At 33.4% G+C, this 7,500-nt stretch overlaps 1 pseudogene; it reads right to left on the minus strand.

The window, feature by feature from the left end:
* LOC137633308 (uncharacterized) overlaps positions 1–7,500 on the minus strand; it is a 173,257-nt pseudogene that overhangs the window by 15,805 nt on the left and 149,952 nt on the right.

Raw genomic sequence — 7,500 nt, forward strand, 5'->3', positions numbered from 1 at the left:
ATTGACAGCATTTAGATTCTAAAACTTCTGTCTTCATCATTTCCAAAGAATTTAAGAATATCCAAGATTCAAATTCAAGATATTATGAATCATGTATCTGCCTACCATCGATTACTAGGCGGAAACAAAAGTTCTAAATAAGGCAGGAGAATAGTTAGAAATTTATCAATTTAAGGAATATTTTATTTCGATGTGGATAACTTATTTTTTTAATCAGCTGGGATGCTCTGAATTACAGAGGTATTAATTTTCTTGATTGTGCATTGTGTTCTCTCATTATGCAGAATTCCTATTTATTTCTAACATATTACAAAAACATAAATTATTAAAATTGTTCAAGTACTAACAAAAGGTTTATTTCGTAATATCACCATTGTATTGAAATTAGCTTTCAAGCAATAACACATAATAAAATAGAATAATTAAGACATGATAAAAGTGTTAATGTAAATTGAAAAAAAAAAGTGATTTTTATGGACACTCCTCTATCGTTTATGGATCATAGTAACTTCACTAGGAAGGAGAGGGAGAACGTTACTGTACATGACACTAATAGGTTTCAAAGACCACTTTTATGTGTGGAGAAACCAAGACCTACAGAAAGAGAAACTCATCTATCACTTCTTAATCTTTTTTTTTTCTTTTTATTATTATTTTAAGGTTAAACGTTATACAAGATTTGCATCTTTAAAAGGATTCTTTTTTGATGAAATTAAAATAATCGCCTCTTTATTTTTTCTTTTTGTATTGTCTTCAAAACATTAAACGAACATTTTTTTTCTGTATATTTTTATGGATAATAACCTCCATGATCTTTGTTAATTTCTCAATATATAATAAAAAATGTACGAACAAGTAGAATCATAGTTAGTAAGCGCTTAAAGTTTGTACTGACTTTGTAAACTATGCAAAATAAAGTTGTCAAGATGAAAGGGAGGTGGTAATGGATGAGATAAGAATTGAATAGAATTACTCTTTGAACTCAAGTTATTCTAATCCCTTACTTTCCTAAGTTTGTGCTGAAATCTTATGAGGCGATTTGCATAGTAAATATGAACTCGTGACTTGCCATCCTTAATAAAAATTAGTTTGTCTTCCTTTGGATATGGTGTTGGATGAAAATATGTAAAAAATAGTATGCATAAATATAAACAATATGTATAATTATATTATTATTATTATTATTAACATTATTATTATTATTATTATTATTATTATTATTATTATTATTATTATTATTATTAATTGCTAAGCTACAACCCTAGTTGGAAAAGCAAGATGCTATAAGCCCAGGGGCCCCAACAGGGAAAATAGCCCAGTAAGGAAAGGAAACAAGGAAAAATTAAATATTTTTAAAACTGTAACATTAAAATGAATATTTCCTATATAAACTATATATACTTTAACAAAACAAGAGGAAGAGAAATAAGACAGAATAGTGTGCCCGAGTGTACCCTCAAGCAAGAGAACTCTAACCCATAACTCTATATATATATATATATATATATATATATATATATATATATATATATATATATATATATATATATACAGTATATATATATATATATATATATATATATATATATATATATATATATATATATATATATATATATATATATACAGTATATATATATATATATATATATATATATATATATATATATATATATATATATATGAATTTGTATAATATATATGTATATCTTCCATATATCATTAAAAGCAAATGTCTGGCTATATATATATATATACATATATATATATATATATATATATATATATATATATATATATATATATATATATATATATTCCATAACGCTCAGCTCTCCCTCCCTCCTATAGTGAAGAGAGGCGTAATCATATCATGGGGAGTATACGTAGGTGTGCATATCTAACGAAATATTTAGCCGTCATTTTTCACAGGTCATGTACACTAGTGTTTATATAATATGTATATGAATGATTTCTATTTATGGCGTACGGAAACATAATGATAAAATTGTAAAATTCCCTATCAAATATGCAATTATGGCTATGTTATATTAGAAACTATATTTTACATCTTAATAACAAAAAAGTCTTTTCCCGAATACCATGTGAAATTTTGTCCATATTAAATCCATTAGGATATGGGAGTAATAATGTGACATAAACTATAAACACCAGATACTGTACTCTTTACAATTAGCCCAATTACGTATAACATTTTTGACTGAGAAAATTGATATCTTTATACATCTCAAGACTTTGAGAATGAATAATCTTCACAATTCATCTGAATATTAATATCAAAATCCTTCTCAAATTGATGGTATATTGTGAGAATTGGCTACTGATGGGACTTTGAGAAAGGGGGTATATACCAAGATTCGTCATAGAAAGTTCCTACTTAGGGTTAAGACAATGCCCTGGTCTATTAGAGATTGGACTACTGATGTGAATATTAACAGCTATGTATTATAGCCACGAAAGGAAAAATGAAAAAGACTTGATTGGAGTTAATACTTTCATCCACTCAGGATATTATCAAACTCGGTTATTCGTCTAGCTTATTAATCCTTGAAACATGAAAAGGTGAGATTTAATTTGTCAATATTGTGATTTATATTGTAAATCATTAATTTCTATTCATTTCCGATGTTAAAGGTTATAATTTTTACCACTGCATTATCTTGGGAAAATTTTTAACTCAACTGTTGATTTTATTGATTAGCACTTGTTTATGACTGCTAATTTTGGCCGCTTTCTTTATGAATGTTAAATGAGACGTTGCTCGTCAGAGATGCTTTTACAGGTATTAACCAAAATACATCCTAACGCACTGCAGATTCTGTATTCGAAATCTGTATTTTTTATCACTTTGTTTTTATTGAATTTGCATGACTTTTGTTTTGTCACCTTTATGGGACCCCTTGAGAGATTATAAATGCCTGTGTTGTTGCTAAATAGAGTTTGTTGCTGAAGAGCTTGTTCTTGATTCCTACATCCTTCAATTCCGTCACATCGGTGACCAGCGGAGTTCCTTGAACACCCAGCCCGCCTCCCAGCTCTCCCATTTGTCTGCCGTATCCTTCAACGATGTCTAGCACATACCCCAAATCATATGTCCATCCTGCCACAATGAAACTCTCGCCTTTTTCCAGTAAAGATGTGTTTGCATGGTTTCAGTTCACCGAGATTGACTTCCGCTTCATGGGTGTGATCCTCTCAAGCAGTAAAGCAGACTACGTCTTCGCTGTGATTCTCGATGGCACCTTTCCAAAATCTTCGATTGGCTTTGTCAGCAAAGTGAAACACCTATACTTTATGATTCCCTCAAATCATACCTCCTGGAGTAGTACTTACAGTCGCCAGTTGACCATGTAGTCAAGATTTTTCAGCTCCCTCAACAACTGTTGGGGAGATCAAAATGCATCTATACCCCTCAGAGAATGATCAGTATTAGTCGCCTTCAGTCTGCTGCAGACGTGTCTCCTAGTAAACCTTCTTTGCACTGGGTACAGTGTCTGCCAGAACCTGTGCGAGCCACCCCTCCTGATGTCGACATCTTGCCTATCTGAACAGCCACTTCCCCACTGTCAAGAATTTCATCAATCACTCCACTCTTGACCAAGGGGGCAACCATAAAATGCTGACTGAAGCTGAGGTGAATGTTGTAGGACATCGAATACCCCCTTGTTGATCCCACCTTGCCTCCCCATGCCCATATCCAACAAACAACCACTGGATGAGGATGACGTCCCTTACCCTCAGTTGTGTTACTACCTCTCCTTATTTAGGACTGCTACTGAGAAACGTCCTACCTCATGTCAATTGTCAGCTGCTACTGAAAAGCGTGCTACCAGATATCAATTGATCCAGGGCGTCTCACACCCCTCCCACCGATCTACTGCACAGCTACTGAATTCGAAGTTCATATGACATGGTATTACTGGAGATGCCAAGGATTGGGCCCACGCTTGTACTTTATGTCAAACTCTAGAAGTGTATCAAAACATGGAGATGCCAAGGATTGGGCCCACGCTTGTACTTTGTCAAACTCCAGAAGTGTATCAAAACATGGATTCAGTGGGCACTTTTTATTGACCTAAAACCTGCATATCTACAGCAAGACGACCTAGCAACATTACGACTCTCTATGACAGGTTGTCCTCTTCCATATTCATATCTGCTTCAGGGGGTGGGAACCATGTAATGCACGTACAACAAGTAACACACGTAAAAAAAAAAAATATAAAGCATGCAGTAACTGCCATCTGACTGATCAAATGAAACGACAGAAGCCGTTTAATGTAACAAGCTAATTTCAACTTCATTTTCATTACCGTTATTATACTGTCAATTTTTATGCCAAAATCAGCCTGATTGACAAAAGGCGTTTAATGTACTCATGCAATTGTTACCCTTACGTGACCTTTGGGATTTTCTAAATACCTGTGTTGTCGTTAGATTAAGTTAGTTGTTCGAGAGCTTGTCCATGATTTCTACCTCTTTCAGGTTCGTCACAAATTTATAAACAATTGAGTAACATTGATTTTGTTTCATAATGTACTTGAGAACATAAGAGGCTCATTTTCAAGTAGGACTGGTTATAGATTCAATAAAGACTTGTGTCACTATGTCTGTTGTATCCACAATCCATAGATTAAAAGGAGTGATGAGAGGATGACTTACAATCAACATCTAACAAAGATATTAATTGCCTTTAGCATAGGCTATATCAAATCCTTTTCAGAACGTACGGGGTAGTTTTTCGTTCAGTGACAATCTCTTTCCCTCAACTGCCAGAGGCTTAGGAATATTCTTCCTACTTCAGGTTTGCGCTGCTCCTATATATATATATATATATATATATATATATATATATATATATATATATATATATATATATATATATATATATATATATATATATATATATATATATATATATATATATATATATATATATATATATATATATATATATATATATATATATATTTACTTATTTATTTATTTATTTATTTATTTATTTTTTTTTTTTAAAGCTCAACATAGTTTCCTACAATTTACATTTAGCTTTCCAAAAAGTTTTACAAGGCAAATCTTTATGGGTTGTGGTGGCCGATTCGGTAACGTCCCCGACTGGTGAACACCAAGCTGGGGCTCGAGTTCCGCTCAGACTTGTTAGTTCCTTTGGTCGCTGCAATTTCACCATCCTTGTGAGCTAAGGATGGGGGTGTTTGGGGGGAGCCTATAGCTTAGGTGGAGAGGGGACCTTGGGCGCTGATCATTTGTATACATGGTCAGTCTCTAGGGCATTGTCCTGCTTGATAGGGCAATGTCACTGTCCCTTGCCTCTGCCATTCATGAGCGGCCTATAAAACTTTTAAAGATAGTCCCAAAATTATTACTAAGAGCATAAGATTTTTTTGGTGTTTTTCGAGTTTCACATAAAGTTTTTTATATTTTTATAAGATCAACCTCCCTGGTTGAAATTTGTATTTTAGCACTGGAAAAGGGCGTTTGGTTGACCACACTAAAGGTTTTTACTAAAAATAAATATACAAGTATATTATTATTATTATTACTATCCAAGCTACAACCCTAATTGGAAAATCAAGATGCTATAAGCCCAGAGACTCCAATAGGGAAAAATAGCCCAGTAAGGAAAGGAAATAAGAAAATAAATAACTGAAGAGAACAAATTAACAATAAATCATTCCAAAAAAAGTAGTGTCAAAAGAGATATGTCATATACTGTATAAACTATTAACAACGTCAAAAACAAATATGTCATATATAAACTATAAAAAGACTCATGTCCGCCTGGTCAACAAAAAAGCATTTGCTCCAACTTTGAACTTTTGAAGTTCTACTGATTCAACAACCCGATTAGGAAGATCATTCCACAACTTGCAGAGACTTACGCATATCTATCGTTAGTGTGTGGATTTGTAATGAAAATAAGTTATAAACATGAATGAAGATGTGACCTGATAACAAGTGTGACTTGTACTAACACAGCTGTATATTTTCTAATCACAACATGCGTACTCATCTACCATGTACCGAATTAAATAGGCTTCCGCGGAATAGAATAACTATTAAAAAAAAAGAATTAGCAAATAGGAACAACTCATCACTGAAGAACATTAGTGATGAACTTGGAATGATAAGGAATGACAATTAAAAACAAGGGATTGAAGTAAAGAAAAAGCTATTTTCATGATAAACCACCTGGCCACCTATGCTGTCTAATTAGCCTGTCTAACACACCTGTTGGAAATACAGAAAAATGGTAGAAGTAAAGTGTGTGGTGAGTGTACCAACAAGCGAGTTCATGAAATTAGCTTACAATCAAAATTACCTCTTTCAAAATCAAGAATAGAAATAAAAACTTAAATTAATCTCTGAGAATAAATTGAAAATTATGCTTTTTAATCAACTTAACGGTCAAATAAGTTTTCTTGATATCGCAAAGAGGGTTTAGGCTTTAAGATTCAATTGCAAAGGTCTATACATAATGAGGAATTCACTCTTGCAAAGACGTTGCAATCATCATATCTTTAGGGAACTGTGCCACACGTGTTTCATACACGCTCATACAATGTAATGCTATTGCATTTTGTTTTTATCTATTGCTCTCTTCCACACTGATGACAGAACGACCTGTTTAGCCTTGACTTCGGTTATTTTAGTTTGTTGGAATTGCATATAAGCTCGTTATCTGTTCAATAAATTATACTTGGATTCACCTCGCCTCTCTGTTAACACTTAACAACCACCTCGTACTGAATAGCAATGTTTATGGAAGATGGATGGTTAAAATAATCAACTTATTGAGAAGAGATCCTAAACGTAGCAGAGACAATTAAATATATCGCGAGAAAATGAAATATTACAAATAAACATAAAAATCCTTTATAGCTACCAATCTGGAAAAAAACTCCTTTAATGTGGCGAGGTTGTCCTTAATTCAAATCAGGACCCCTCTTCCTTACCCAGATCCTTTATGAGATGGAGTTCCTGATTGCGCCTCTCTTCCAGATCCTGCAGCCTCTTTTCTTTGTCCTGCTCGCTTTCCTTGAGCTCGGAGTCGAGGGATGAGAGTCGTCTCCGGAGGGCCTCCAGCTGGAGGGACACGTCACTCTCGTGTTTATTCGAGGAGGAGTGTTGCTGCTTTTCCAGAGTCGCCATCTATTGGGAAGCGAGGGACATTGTTTATATGACAGAGGGAGAAGACGGTGATTTGTAGTAGTATTGTTTACTTCATTTCATTAAGTGAATGAGAATTGATATTCAGACAAGGAATAGAATGATCAAGATACATATGTGTATGTGTAAACAAATGAAAATAGCTCATAACTCATTTGTACGAGTCGTGTTTATCGAGTACATTTGCGTTTTACTTGAACAGGATAAGTCTCTCACACATACGTACACACACACACACACATACACATACACACACACACACACACATATATATATATATATATATATATA

This window comes from Palaemon carinicauda, chromosome 42 (genome assembly GCF_036898095.1).
Source record: "Palaemon carinicauda isolate YSFRI2023 chromosome 42, ASM3689809v2, whole genome shotgun sequence".
Lineage (NCBI taxonomy): Eukaryota > Metazoa > Arthropoda > Malacostraca > Decapoda > Palaemonidae > Palaemon > Palaemon carinicauda.